The 14761-nt window shown below is 40.5% G+C and overlaps 1 protein-coding gene across 1 annotated transcript in view; it reads left to right on the top strand.

Annotated features, from left to right (window-relative positions):
* The window catches only part of LOC117477333 (zinc finger protein 850-like), a 195115-nt gene that overhangs the window by 53921 nt on the left and 126433 nt on the right, over positions 1-14761 (top strand). The gene's annotated exons all lie outside the window — the stretch shown is intronic.

Raw genomic sequence — 14761 nt, 5'->3', positions numbered from 1 at the left:
GTAAATACCTTGGTATCTGGCTTGATGATTGTCTCTTCTCTAATAAGTCAAAGATATGTTTACTGTATATTATAAAAATGCTTGTCATGTAGGCATACTGGAGATGGGAAGGCTTTAGTCAGTGTTGTAGCTGAGATTCTTACCGTTCCAATGATGTATTAATAACTTGGATTTATATAGCGCCTTTCATGAGACCCAAGGTCGCTTTAAAAAGAACAGGAGTAGAAACAAACATAACAAAAGGCAGTTAGACGAACAGTTAGACAGACAACACAAATAGATTTGGGGCCAAAGACCTTGGCAGACTTGAGGGCCCTTTTGAAGGCGTCAAGCGTGGGGATGTTGCAGATCTCCGCAGGGAGAGCGTTCCAGAGAGTGGGGGCTGCCATACTGAAGGCTCTGTCCCCGAAGGATCGCAGGTTGGTGCGGGGGGCCAGAGTCTGAAGACCGCAGGTTCCGGGGTAGGGCATGTGGGAATTGTATTGATTTGATACAAGCAAGCCAGTGTTTCATTGTGTACTTTCAACTACAGTATATGGTCCGGCAAGTTCAGCATTCACTGCACTCACTGTGGTGAATATACAATAAGACACTGATACCGTTTTCCTCAATGAACATTTATTGAACAGAACATCATGTGAAAAATGTTCCTTTTTAGTTGTAGGCTACAAAAACAACATGTTGTGGTTTTGCGCTTTGACATCAAAATGTTGGGGGCTGTGGAAATATTGTGCCATGTTGCTGCAGCAGCCGGAGCCATCACTGGAGCGGCCGTCGGAGCCATCACTGGAGCGGCCGTCGGGGCCATCACTGGAGCGGCCGTCGGGGCCATCACTGGAGCGGCCGTCGGGGCCATCACTGGAGCGGCCGTCGGGGCCATCACTGGAGCGGCCGTCGGGGCCATCACTGGAGGAGTCGTTGTGGTTGCTGGGGCCGCCGCCAACGTAGTTGGATGTTCAGTGCAGCAGTTTTTAAAGTGACTAATAAACATCTCCTTTCTCCCAATGATTCTTGGGCAAAAGCCACAGTGATAATGGCTGCTGGCCACTCATTTGAGATGGCATTTATAAACATTATAACCTAAAAAAAAGAGACAGAAAGTAGTTTAGAGGATTCTAGAAACAAACCAACATGAATTTCTTGTAAATATGCAATTTGAAACAAGGTGTTTGTGCGAGAGCAATAAATAATCATGTCACCAACAATAATATTTTTGCCTATAAACTGATTTTTTGCAGATTGAATGTGTGATTATGCTCATATTGTGCCTACCCCAAATAAGGATATTTTTCCAGCATTATTAACACTTCATAACCTGAATATAAATCTAATTTTTAATGTTCAATTTATAATTCAAAATGAATTTACACCAAGGATGTCCTGGGGCACAGAAATAACACATGTATCCATAATGTGTGAGGCATTAAACACATCTAACAAGTAACATGTAATGTAATGTGATGAAGTATACAATGATCATATAGAATTATAGATGTACTTACCTCCATATTTCACAAGTGCCCTCTGGTGGCTCTGCAAATGAGCCATCAGACCAGGGTATGACCCGGTCCTTTCACAAAATGGACACTGGAAGGTGTCCGAGTCCAATTTGTTGAGCTCAGGGCGTGCTCCATCACGGAGTGTTGTGTTGTTTGTCTATAGGTGAATAAAATAGAATACAATTTCAGTGACTTTAATATTGGAAATAGTTAACTCCTTAAACAAGCAGCAATGGACTGGCCTGTATAATCCTATGGGACAAAGCTGGTCATACTTCCTCACTTTCAGAAGGTAACCCTTTAACTGCCAGCGCCACCATTTGGTAGAGCACATTTTGTGTCTTGATATCTTGTTGAAAAAAAAAAAAGTTTAACTCCATCTGATTCAGCCAGCTCTACCTTTTTGGTTGACATGTTATGCACAAAACAACCTCTAGATGTCACTGTGGTTCGAACAGAAAGCCCTTCAGCTAGTTTAAATCTTTATATATACGGTCTATGGTTTAAATGTCAGGCCTACAGCATGGCCACAAACCCCATCTAAAAACAGAGGCCTGATTGCATCCACCTGGGTTACTTGGCTCTACCCAATAACTATATATCATTTAACTTTAAACCACACTTAAAATAATAATATAATTATACATATGTGCATGTCAGTATAGCAGCTAATACATGTTTTTTTTTTTAAAACATTCAAATGTGAAAGACACCTTCAATGAATATTTAAAATCAGATTCTTGTAAAAATGCGAGTACATGCATTGTTCCATCTGTCAAGCTAAAATATATACATATATCTTAGCTCTTAGCTTGACATGCTAACTGAACGAGCATGTTCAGTTAGCATATATGCTAACTGAACGTCGAGCATGTCAAGCTAAGAGCTAAGATATATATATATTTATATGTATTCCATTCCTTTACATTTAATATTTAAAATACAAATTAGCTAAATAAACACAATTACACTGCGCTAAACAGCCACATCGACAAACAAACGAGAACCTAAATAGTATGTAATTATATCTAAATCCACAATACGTTAATTACCTGTACTCGGTGCGCCATATTGTTTGTCTGTTCTCTGAACCTCATGTCTCTTTAAATATCCTTGCATCAGCGTCAGTGTCGTCAATTCGCTTTTAATCTGCCATGTATGGTAATGTCTCTCAGCCACCGTAGTGTCGTGTCAGGTGGGCGTGTCGTGTAGTGGGCGTGTCGTGTAGTGTCGTGTAGTGGCCGCGGCCGCAGCTAGACCCTTCTCACTTTTGCAGCGAGCACCGCGAGAAAAGCTACGCTTTGCTCCCACAATGCAGTTCGGCGAATCGTGACGTCACCACATTCAAAGTGAATGGGCAGAAGCGTTGAAGCGTCAACGCACGCCGCCGTGTGTAGGGGCCGTAAGTAATTGTCGCGTCAGAATAGTTTCACTGTGTAGGGAAGTGAGTGTGGTCGTGATGAATAGTGTAGAGGAGTTTTTGAGAGCGCCTTCGGAGGAGCTTCTAGAGGGCCTTTCACGTGAGCAGTTGGTCCGTATTGCCGAACATTTTGACTTGGAGGTGGGTGATAAAAGGATGAAGGAAAATATTAAAGGCATTGTTAAAGCAAATCTGACGGATTTGGGGCTGTTTGAAGGTCAAATGTATTCTGTGGATCCTAGAAGGGACAGTGTTGATGTGTCTGGCTGCCGTGATGCAGGCCTGACCTTTGAGCAGAGAAAGGAGTTGGTCCTGGGAGAAGTCTAGCAGACAGACCCATATTGAGTTTGCCAGGGATCTGGTTACTTCTTTTAGTAGGTGGTGTAATGCCCTAAATGTGGATACGTCTGCTGCATTATGTGAGTTGATGGTGTTGGAGCACTTTAAAAATTCTGTACCCAGTCACATTGCAGTGTACATCAGCGAGCGCAAGGTGAAGACGGCTGCAGAGGCCGCTGTACTGGCTGATGACTACATGCTGATTCACAGGGGCGGTCGAGACTTCAGGGTCCAGGAGGAAGGAATGTATCATGCAGCAGGTAGATGGGAGGAGAAAGCTCATGCACACTTGGGTAATGCTGAACGTGCGATGCGAGGTCAGCCACGGGTTGACCCATCGGAGATCTGTAACTTCTGCAGCGGGAGAGGGCACTGGAAAGCTGACTGTCCCAAAGCTAATGCCAGAAGGGGGAATAATGGGGGTCAGTTTAACTCTGCTGCTTGTGCTGTATCTGTGATACCCTTACCTGTCATCTCTCCCTGTCAGCCGGTTAGCGAGCAATGCAAGCTGAGGGAACCTAATTTTTCTGCATTTGTGTCGGACGGCTGGATGTCATTGGTGGGAAGTAACATCAGCGTGCCAGTAAAAATGTTGAGAGACACTGCTGCGTATGATTCATACATTCTGAGCTCTGTGTTGCCATTTTCAGACAATTCTGGAACTGGGGACTTTGTCCTAATGCGAGGTATGAGAATGAAGGTTGTACCTGTTCCACTGCATTCTGTTGTGCTTGACTCTAGTATGGTGCTGTAGTTCCTTTATAGCCCAACATTAGCCGCCTTTAGCTTAGCGGTGGTGACGTGAAGTCATGTGACCGTGCTGCAGTTCCTTTATAGCCCAACATTAGCCGCCTTTAGCTTAGTGGTGGTGACGTGAAGTCATGTGACCGTGCTGTAGTTCCTTTATAGCCCAACATTAGCCTCCTTTAGCTTAGCGGTGGTGACGTGAAGTCATGTGACCGTGCTGTAGTACCTTTATAGCCCAACATTAGCCACCTTTAGCTTAGCGGTGGTGACGTGAAGTCATGTGACCGTGCTGTAGTTCCTTTATAGCCCAACATTAGCCTCCTTTAGCTTAGCGGTGGTGACGTGAAGTCATGTGACCGTGCTGTAGTTCCTTTATAGCCCAACATTAGCCTCCTTTAGCTTAGCGGTGGTGACGTGAAGTCATGTGACCGTGCTGTAGTTCCTTTATAGCCCAACATTAGCCTCCTTTAGCTTAGCGGTGGTGACGTGAAGTCATGTGACCGTGCTGTAGTTCCTTTATATCCCAACATTAGCTTTTCACTTCAGAAATCATCAAGTGGTGTAAATATGTGGAGATTATCCTGCTGAACTAAACATCACAAAAGTTTGTTTGACACAGAGATTATTCCGGTGTTTTACTTACAGAGCCGTGTGCAGTGTTTGCAGAAAGCGCCATGTTGAAGTGAAATTTGGGTGCAGAGCTAAAAATGTGTTTAGAGTTTTGGAGCTATGGTTTTGCTGTTTTGAGTGCCAGTTTAAATAATTGTGCTTTGAGACATTTTAGTGTGTCAATACCTGAAAAGAAACCAGCAGAGGGCGCCAAACCTCTCTTAGCAACATCAACCAGCTCTGACTGAGAGATTCAAGGCGTTCCTTATTGCATTACTATACTTACAGAGGTGGAGAAGTACTCAGATATTGTACTTGAGTAAAAGTAGAAGTACTCAGATCACTCAGATCTTGTACTTGAGTAAAAGTAGAAGTACTCAGATCACTCAGATCTTGTACTTGAGTAAAAGTAGAAGTACTAGTAGTACTAGATATGTTTATAATATGCTGCAAAACTTTGGGATTATTTTTGTATCATAAAGATAAAGCAACACTTTCTCAGAATAAAGCAAAACTATGAGTTTAAAAGAAGAAAAGTCACTACACCACAGATCATACAGTGCAACTCATGCAGCAAACTCCGGAGTCCACTCGGCCACGTTAGTGTTGTTGCCTCCTGGGGAGTTTTCATGAACATATCGGACTTCTCTTATGGATTGCTGTGCATTATACTTGTGTTGTGTAGTTTATACTTTATTCCAACTTTAAATATTTTAATACCTGAACACACTGCTGCTGTTAAATAGTTTCCCAATTTGGGATTGATAAAGTGTCTGTCTGTCTGTCTGTCTATTTATTTATTTTATAGATTAAAAAAACACATCTATGTATTTTCAAGCTAAAGGTGATACTGTAGTGATGACTAATTAACTAGGTTACATAATTCACTCATGGAACTACAGGTCGGGGGTATTGTTTCCGCACGGACATATGTGTTGCTGACAGTATTTATTGTGTGCCCTCCTGGCTTCTTTCTCTTCTCTTCCTGGGCTGCGACCCGACAACATGTCCGTTTCTGCTGCTCAATAAAGCCAGATTTGCACCTTCGATGCACCGCCTCCGACTCCTATCTCTCGGCACTACAATACACAATATAAACTGTATACTATTATTTTTTCAAAGACATGTTACATTTCAAAAGCATATATGGCTATGTTTAGGACAAACAATTAAAGACTACTGAACAAATTCTACAATATAAAAGTGGCAGATTTGCTTTGTTAAACAGACCAGACCTAGGTTGCATACTAACACAATTAGGAACATGCTCACATCTTACTATGTTGGTCTGAAGAGCTGAAGCATTCATACACAATGGATAACAACTGTGTTGTCTCATTCTATATCCTGTGAGAAAATGATATACATTTAGCATTAAAAACTCAACATACTATTCCTATCCTGAGGAAGATATGAATAATCAACAGATTTGAATGGAATCTCTAACATTTTCATGTAGAATAAAGACAAAAGAGTGATTATACAAATTACATTTATTGAAATTTGAACCACAAGATGAAGTCTCAAAGAATGTTTTAAATAAAAGGATATAAAACAAAAAGGTGGATAATAATAACATCTATTAAATGTATATGTAAAGACATTTGGTCAAATGAAATGACACTGAGCCAGTGATAACAGTAACGCCAGCGTGGATGAAGATGGTGCAGGTCTCTCTTCATGCCCCCCCTGTGTGCTGTCCCCTCAGAGGAAGTGGGAAAACGGGATAAGACTCTGGACACCACGCTGTCTCAATGATCCACACTGTTAATATGAGAGGAAAATAAATGTTTTAGTTAATGAAAAAAATGAAGTTAACAAATAAAACACAGCTCAGGGGCATCATGGACGGTAGGTTTTCCTACAAAGTTAACTCAGCCTCCATTGATTTTCATATCAAATTAGCGTGTTAATAAAATAAGATATCATGGCTTATACTTGCATATCTAAACAGAATCATGAAAGCCTGTTGGTAGAGTCAGACAGGCACACGAGTCCGTTTGAGTGGGTGCACCGGTGTCTGAACGCTCACTCACTCACTGCTCGCTTTGTAGCTAACTGTCCCTGCTATTAGGCTACTAGCTTGCATTGTTATGGATCTAAAGTTAGCAAAAGCTAACTTTCATAACACAGCTTTTCTTTACTTCTCACTTAAAGCTCCCATGTCATGCTTTTCCGGTTATTACCCGTCCCCTTGTGTGTTATGAAGGTTTTTATGCATGTAAACGGTGTGCAGAGTCAAAACCCTCAAAGTACACCCTGTAGCGAGTAAAACTCTAACACAGAAAATACCTCCCCAAAACGCCTCGTTGGAGATACGTCACTGCCCATTTGAGTCTTCCATTTAGTTCCGGGTACGGCCTGATGTCATGCGGTACCCGGAACGAAATGGACCAATCCCAAAGAGCTATGGCCACACCCAGCGGCGCTGGCCGCACCCTCTGCCAGCCTAACATTTACTGTTGGAAGCTCTGGTTCAGTTCACAATCGATCCAGTCATGCCACTGCCAAGGACCTGTTTCCTGAAATGTGAGGAGAAATCTGAGCTGTTTGTCCTACCGACGGAAGAACCACGACGAAGTCAGTGGTTGAAATGTCTTTTTAACACTGTTCCTCCAGAGGTTCGAAGAACCGGCATTTCACAGACGAAAGCTTCCAAAACATTGCCCAGTTTGAGGCCGGATATGCACAGCTTGTTTGGACCGTTTGGAGCAGGGGAAGATTCGGGTACACAACCTGTAAGTTTGCATTGTTATTTGTGTATTTATCAAACAAGGTATCTACCACGACTGTTTAAATGTGTAAATATGTTTCGGACTGCTAAGCCAGTGCTAACTGTGCTAACTAAGTTGCTAGCGTTTCCATATATCAACTCCAATATTAGCAGATCGCCTTACATACATGTTCCTCATAGCTGGATAATGTCTGCATTCACACACGAAATAGTCATAGACCGTATACTCCTGGTGATTTACCGTACGGTCAGTCGCGAAACGTAATTACATTATAGCTGTCGTAGCGTGTATGCTACCAATCTAACCGACGGAGCTAGACCTTAGTTTGGTCGGAAAAACATTTTTGTTATGCTACGTTGCTAGCGTTTAAATATATCAACTACAATGTCAGCAGATGGCCTTACATGTTTGTCATGGCAGGAGAATGTCTGCAGTCACACACACGGAATACTCATACAGTATACTCCGGGTGATTTACCGTACATTGTGACAGTACATGTACATGTATAGCTAACGAGGCTAGCTGTATGCTAGCGCAAAACAATGTATTCATGCAAGTTACAATGTATGACCGAACGTAGCAGAATACCCGTATAATATTGCAATTATAAACACGTTATTGCTAGCCTAATATGAACCACTAGCTTTTGTTCATAGTAGTTTTATTACACTACATTATAGTTGCCGTTCCTCCAAGCTAACGTTCATATCGTGTTAGCTACCAAAGTAAACAAAGCTAAGTTAGCATATTAGCAGGCAAGCTGTTCATTAGATAGATCCACACTCCTACCACAACTACTACTAACGAATCTAAAACGACTAAGTTTCTCTAATATTTTGTGATTTGCATTTGATTTCGTCCAGGTAGATCCGGCCGGACAATACATGACTGGACTACCACACTGAGGCATCGTCTCAAAAAGCCCCGGCTGCTATAAGCAAGATGCCGACAACGGGGAGTAATTGACGATATACCGTGTATGTATATTTACGTTCATTTTGTACATTTCTAAAAATAAAGTTTAATGGAAATACTTAGTAGGCCTATCCTTTCTTCCCTGAATTATTTGCTCCTATAACATATCATTCATATATAGCAAACCATGATTTGATTTCTCATCAAACAGTAGTAGTTTATAACGGGTAAAAATAACTTACTCTTTGTTATGAGCGGCTCGTAGGCCACAACGGAAAGACAAGGAGACATACACGAGTTTACAAAACTACGGCACATTTATTGTGGTAAATGCAGAGATAGGTGGTCGAGGGGAGAGGATCGCTGAGCTGCTTTGGAGAGAGAGAGGGGCCGCCGTTTGACTCCGGGCAGCTGGCTAGCACCTCGGCTCCGGCCAGGTGTCCGTGATCGCGCTGATTAGCCTCTTCAGCTCCACCCCATCGTAAGACAAAGGCCCTGGGGCCGTCACACTCTTCTATAACAACAGTTAAAAATATATATATGTATATAAAATATACGGCTGTACCGACCCCATGATAAGACTGATGTTCGGCTGAGAGCAGCCGTTTAGACATGGGCGCAGCCTCTCTGGTGGTTGACTAATCAGAACAGAGTGGCCGAGCTGACCAATCGGAGCACACTAGGCTCACAGGGAAGGGGGGGCAAGAGCTCCAACGAGTCGTTTAGTGGAGAGAGTGAATACTGCTGAATACACATGCTTGACAGAGATGCTGTATGCGAAACCAATGTGAGTTTGGAAAATTGCACAGTATAAATCTATTTTAGTATACCTCAACAATGTAATTATGATCAGTGGAAATGGCCATGACATGGGCCCTTTAACTAACACAATAAAGAAACAGACCGTATAGTATAGCACAAACAACACAAATGATCAATACTTACATATATGTGACCCGCTCTATCGAAATCAGTCGGATGTCGCTACGGCTCATTTCAAAATAAACGTGGATTTGCGGAAAAAACTATTTTTTCGGGGTTCGGGTGTTTTGTTTGATTTTAAATAAACAAAGTCTTGGCTTTCAGAATATGAAACTTTTATTTCCAAAATCACACGATAAATACATTTGTGAAGCTTGTAAAGGGAAGATGACAGGCACCTCTCAATCGCAATCTGCTGTTCCGTAGCGCAGCTACCCCTCCCCCCGGCTGAAATTATGAATGTAAGGCATATAGTTATCTAGATAACACGGCGGGTCCGTTACAGTTTGTTTTCATCTGATTTCAATTAAACAAAGTCTTGGCTTTCAGAATATTAAACTTGTTTCGGCAAATTTAGATGATAAATACAACTATGAAGCTTGTAACGGCATATTTACAAGCGGAGAACGGAGTAACTTAACGTCACAGCAAGCATAACAACAGCCGGTGTTTCTCGTGAGTGTTTTCCCCGGGAAACAAACACAATACACACAAACGCAAAAATACACAAACACACACACACACATACACTCACACACTCGCGAGCTTCCCCCAGACCAGTAATCCAAACGGAAATATTTTCCCTCCGGACTATTTTGATCATTTGCTCCGCTAATAATCAATCAGATCGATGGATTCCAGAGAAGAGGAAACTTTAAAGGCCTTTTTCTCAAAATGATGACTCGGTGACAGTCATTATATAATGTGACATATTTTGCTTAATATTTGGAGTACAACAAAAATCTTGATATCATTAGAAAGCTAGGAATCTCCTCTTTCCAACAGTGTATACAACTCAAAATGTGTCTTCGGGTCAATGCGACTGATTTCGATAGAGCAGGTCACATATGTTCACTTGTAGTATTATAATAATTGAAATGCTGGTTCTTCTGGGGGTCTTCTGTCCACGCTCAGCTACCGCACCGCAGCTGCCTGCACTGTACAATCGCTGGAGGACTGGGCTGTAACTCAAAAACTGAGTAGCCAATGGGGACGCACCCCTGAAAGTCCCGCCCACCTGGGAGGTTTGTGTCAGAATCTCAAACAAAAAGTGAAGGAGCGCAAAAGAGAGTGCTGCAGCGAGAGCAAAAGTCTGATCATTGAGAAAGAAGAAACAAGAACTGCAAACAAAAACCTATGTTAAAACAAAGAAAAAATACTTATAGTTTACATGATTACACAAATGATTTGTTTGCAACTTAGTTTTAGTTTTGACATTTATTTTATTTTGCTTGACTCAGTTTTCTTTTCTTTTAAACTCATAGTTTTGCTTTATTTTGAGAAAGTGTTGCTTTATCTTTATGATACAAAACTAATCCCATACGAAACACCACAACTATGCAGAGAAGTGAGTCTTTCTCTAAGGCTTTTTTATTTTGGTACAGTCTGATAGTTTCTTAACCGCTAGTGCCAATGGAATCGAGGGGAGGTTCCACATACACACACACATTACCAAATAAGGAGTGAGAGTGACGCGTAGCCAAAACCGGAAGCTGCGATACACTCTGGTGGCTACCATTAGCAGCTAATTTTAATTCTCCGATTTTTACATAAAAATAGAATTATGGATTATCAATAATTTGTTCAAAGTGACAGACACATTGGATTAACCTATGGATTAACCCTCAGCAACGTTTTTATCGTTTTAATGCCATTGAACACGACTTTTGATCAGAATAACAGCTAAGGTGAGACGATCTCCCGTGTTTGCTCCGTAATGCTACGTGTTGTGATGTCTGCGTTTGCTTCCCCTGTCGCGAGTTCTGATCGCTCAGTGATGATACTAATACCTATATAATCTGTGGAATCTCAGTTTTAAACGGATATCTTGTATGTTCAGTTAAGATAAGTAATAAGGGTATCTTTACCTTGAGCTCTGTGCCAAGTGCGTTAGCATTTTTTCGCTCAGGGGTCATTTAGACGCTTCTTATGAGACTTGTTTTGTTTTGGTAAAAATGGTTCGTATCGTCAGTTAGCTGAGTTTCTTCCCGTTAATCTGGTATGACACATTAATTAACCTGTTACGCACCGCCCCCCCGGTACCGGGCGGATAAACGCGTCATTTGCAGGAAACAACGTCTAAGGAATCTTAATATTGAATAAAACTATGAATGTGTTATATCCATGTAACGGGAAGAAACTCAGCTAACTGATCTTTTTAATTTTTTTTTTCAAAAAAAACCCACATTGCTAGCACTCAGCCTCTGGATTAGCCTCAAGCGAAAAAAACGTAACATACTAAGGCAACTAAACTCACTCTAACTCCCTTATTACTTATCCTAGATGCACAACCAACCACTCTTTTTTGGTGTCCTGGAGACACTGAATCTAACGGTGCCCTCCTCAACACTCAGTGATAAACATTCGCGACGCTATCAACGAAAGAGTACATCATCACATGTGGAGCTAAGTAGCTAAAAACGGTAATATATCTTACCTTGGTCAAAAGTGGTCTTCAATGGCATTAAAACGATAAAAAAACGATGCTGCAGTTAATCCATAGGTTCATCCAATGTGTCTGTGTTCCTTTGAAATTATTTCTGATAATCCATGAGGAATGAAATTGATAATCCATGTTATTCCGTTTCTAGATGTCAGAGCTAGACTGTAGCTTCACTCTAATGCAAAATTACATGCGCAAAGCCCCCACATTTTTTCTTCATAACGTGTGTGGGTGTGTGCCTCCCCCTTCGATTCTATTGGCTCTAACGGTCACAAGAGTGTGTCAACCAACCAAATCGACCAAGGGAAGCCAGAGATATGGAAAAAAAAACATTTTCACCCAAATCACCTCAGAGGTGGGGTGGTTTTGGCTAAACCTCTCTAAAAAGGTCAAATGTCACTTGTTTTGCATCAATCTTGATACAGGGTACTTATTATATGTTGTACTTTGGATTCCTAAAGCTTTTAGTCTACTAACCCATCATCCAAGGGTAGTTTTCACTATCTGTAAAAAATAATTGAATTTTCTTTAAAATAAAAAACATTTATATTGATTCTGACACTTCTACATCCAACTCACAGGTTTATCATTACTTTGAGAACAAAGATTATTAATTTAACCCTTTTTGAAGGGAAGATATGGTCATTTGTTCTGGGAATGTCATTTTCGAGCCTGAGACCTGAAAAACAGGCTCAGAGTGGAACAGGTTAAATAAGAAGCCCTGAGACACAGTTTCGTGAAGAAAAAAAAACCTGCAGCCCCCTCCACCGGGGGCTCTCTGGGCTAATCAGGTTAAATTGCGGATACAAATAGTTTCTAGAGTTATTCCACCACAAACCATTGAAACAATGATTTTAACCTTCTGAATTCGACTTATTTTCAAGGTGTTCAGAGACTTAAACTGTTGGAGAAACACACTTTTTGTTTAATACCTCATTGTGTGCTGTAGTCCTTCACTGGGAACAAACCAGGACAAACACACTGAGTTTAAAAATATATTTTTCCTTCAAATGTAAGTTTGAGTGACACGGTTCATCCAGCAGTCAGTGGCCCTAAAACAAGGGAATGGCATGTTTATAATATGCTGCAAAACACACAAAAATATGCAAAGTTGTGAGTCTGTTTGTAAGGCCTTTTCATTTTTGGTACAGTCTGATCATTTAACAAAAGAGAACAGAATCAAACAGAAAACACCGTAAATATTTTCTGGATACATGAATCATTGGTTCTTCTTTTAGACCAGAACAGACTAACTCAACTGGAACTATCAAAAACATCCCAATCAAAGTTTAAAGTCACAACATTTTATTAACCAAACAGATTATTGGAGAAACTACTCTGCAGATTAATGAACAGTGAAACTAAATTCCTTCAATGCAGCTTAACGAGGCTAGCAGTTTAACCCCTGAGATATAATATTTTTAAAAAGGAATAACAAGGCTATTGGAAAACCATGGTTGAAACACAGCATAGTAAAACAGCTCTTTATAGATCAGGAACCATTACAAACATGAATTAAATCGGGAGAAACAGCATCTCTGTGGCCTTGTGTTGGAATAGTGTGAACACTGGTTAGAACATAAACAACTGTTGTAATAATAAAGCTTTATTTATACAGCACTTTTCATACAGCACGTGCAGCTCAAAGTGTTTTACAAAATGGCGACACATCACAAGTTAAAAATAAACAACAAGAAAGTCCCCTCAGATGTTAAGACCTTTACAGATACATGCAGCAAAATATAACATTCTAACAGGTTAAGATACACAAGGAGGTAAAAGGTATGACAATAACAAATTAAATAAAGTTACAAAAAACGATGATTTCTCTCAGAAAGATAAGACACAAGACAGGTGAATAGATGCAACAATATAAAACCCTATAAAGTAAAGTGAACATATAGGTACAACAGAAATACAAACTAAAATGAATAGTAATAAAAACGTCATAATTCTAATAAAGTTTAAACGGTCAAAATATTTCAAAAAACGTAAAAATAAATGTTATTGAAACTGTTAAATAACTAATATAAGATAAAACCCTTCCTATATCATAAATGAAACAATATAAAAGTAGGTAAATAATAAAGACTAAAAGACCATTTAAATAAAAATAAAAAGTTAATCTAAAGAGATGTGTCTTTAGAAGGCTTTAAAAATGTCCACTGAGCCTCTCTGATATTTCCTGGTGTTCCATAGTTTGGGAGCGTAGTGGATAAAAGCCTCACCCATTTTATTTTGGGGGATTTTAGCGATATTAAAAAAGCCGAGGAGGACCTCAGGGCTTGTCCAGGGACATACAACGAGGCTGACTGTGAATTGAAGTCAGACTTCAATTCAGAAAGACTCTTAAAATATAACAATACAGCTCTCAGGACATCAGGAGGAGCAAACAGCTAGCTTGGCTCTCGTAGTTATTCAAAACGATGCAGTGTGGATTCGCTCGTGGATTTTAAAGTGGACCTATCATGCTATTTTTAGGCAATAGCATAGGTCTCAGATATATAAAAAAATATATAAAAAACATGTCTATGAAGTTTTTTGCTCAAAATACCAAACAGATCAACAATTCTAGCCATGCCTCATATCCCTGTATTTCACTTCCTGTTTCAAAAGTGCTGATTCAGGGGAAAACATTTTTTTTTTTAAAGAAAGGAGGGGTCTGAGCTCATGCAGGACTCGGCAGCTACTGTCTAAACCAAATACTGCGGTGATGAAACGCCATATCATGGATTATCAAGGATTCTTTCTGAAACAGTATGGAGCTCAAAGGCTTTCTCTCTTACTGGTTTACCACAAGGTGAGTTCCTTTTTATTTCCTGCTTCTTTACACATGTGCTCTACAGTACAGGTTAGCTCTGAGTGTTAGCGATGCTTGCTAATGTAAACAAAGGCCATATTACGTCCAAAACACGTCGGGAATTGTTTCTGATAGCAACTTTCTGATAGGGCCGTGGGTGCCATCCGCTATGACGTAAATAACGTCATAGCGGATGGCAAATCTGGATCAGCTCTGTTGTAGCCCCGTTTTTAGAGATTTGGGTACGGAGGAAAAGAGAGAGGGTTTTATTT

Source organism: Trematomus bernacchii, unplaced genomic scaffold (genome assembly GCF_902827165.1).
Source record: "Trematomus bernacchii unplaced genomic scaffold, fTreBer1.1, whole genome shotgun sequence".
NCBI classification, from domain to species: Eukaryota; Metazoa; Chordata; class Actinopteri; order Perciformes; family Nototheniidae; genus Trematomus; species Trematomus bernacchii.
Note: the sequence above shows the minus strand (reverse complement) of the source record. Positions and strands in the feature narration are given on the sequence as shown.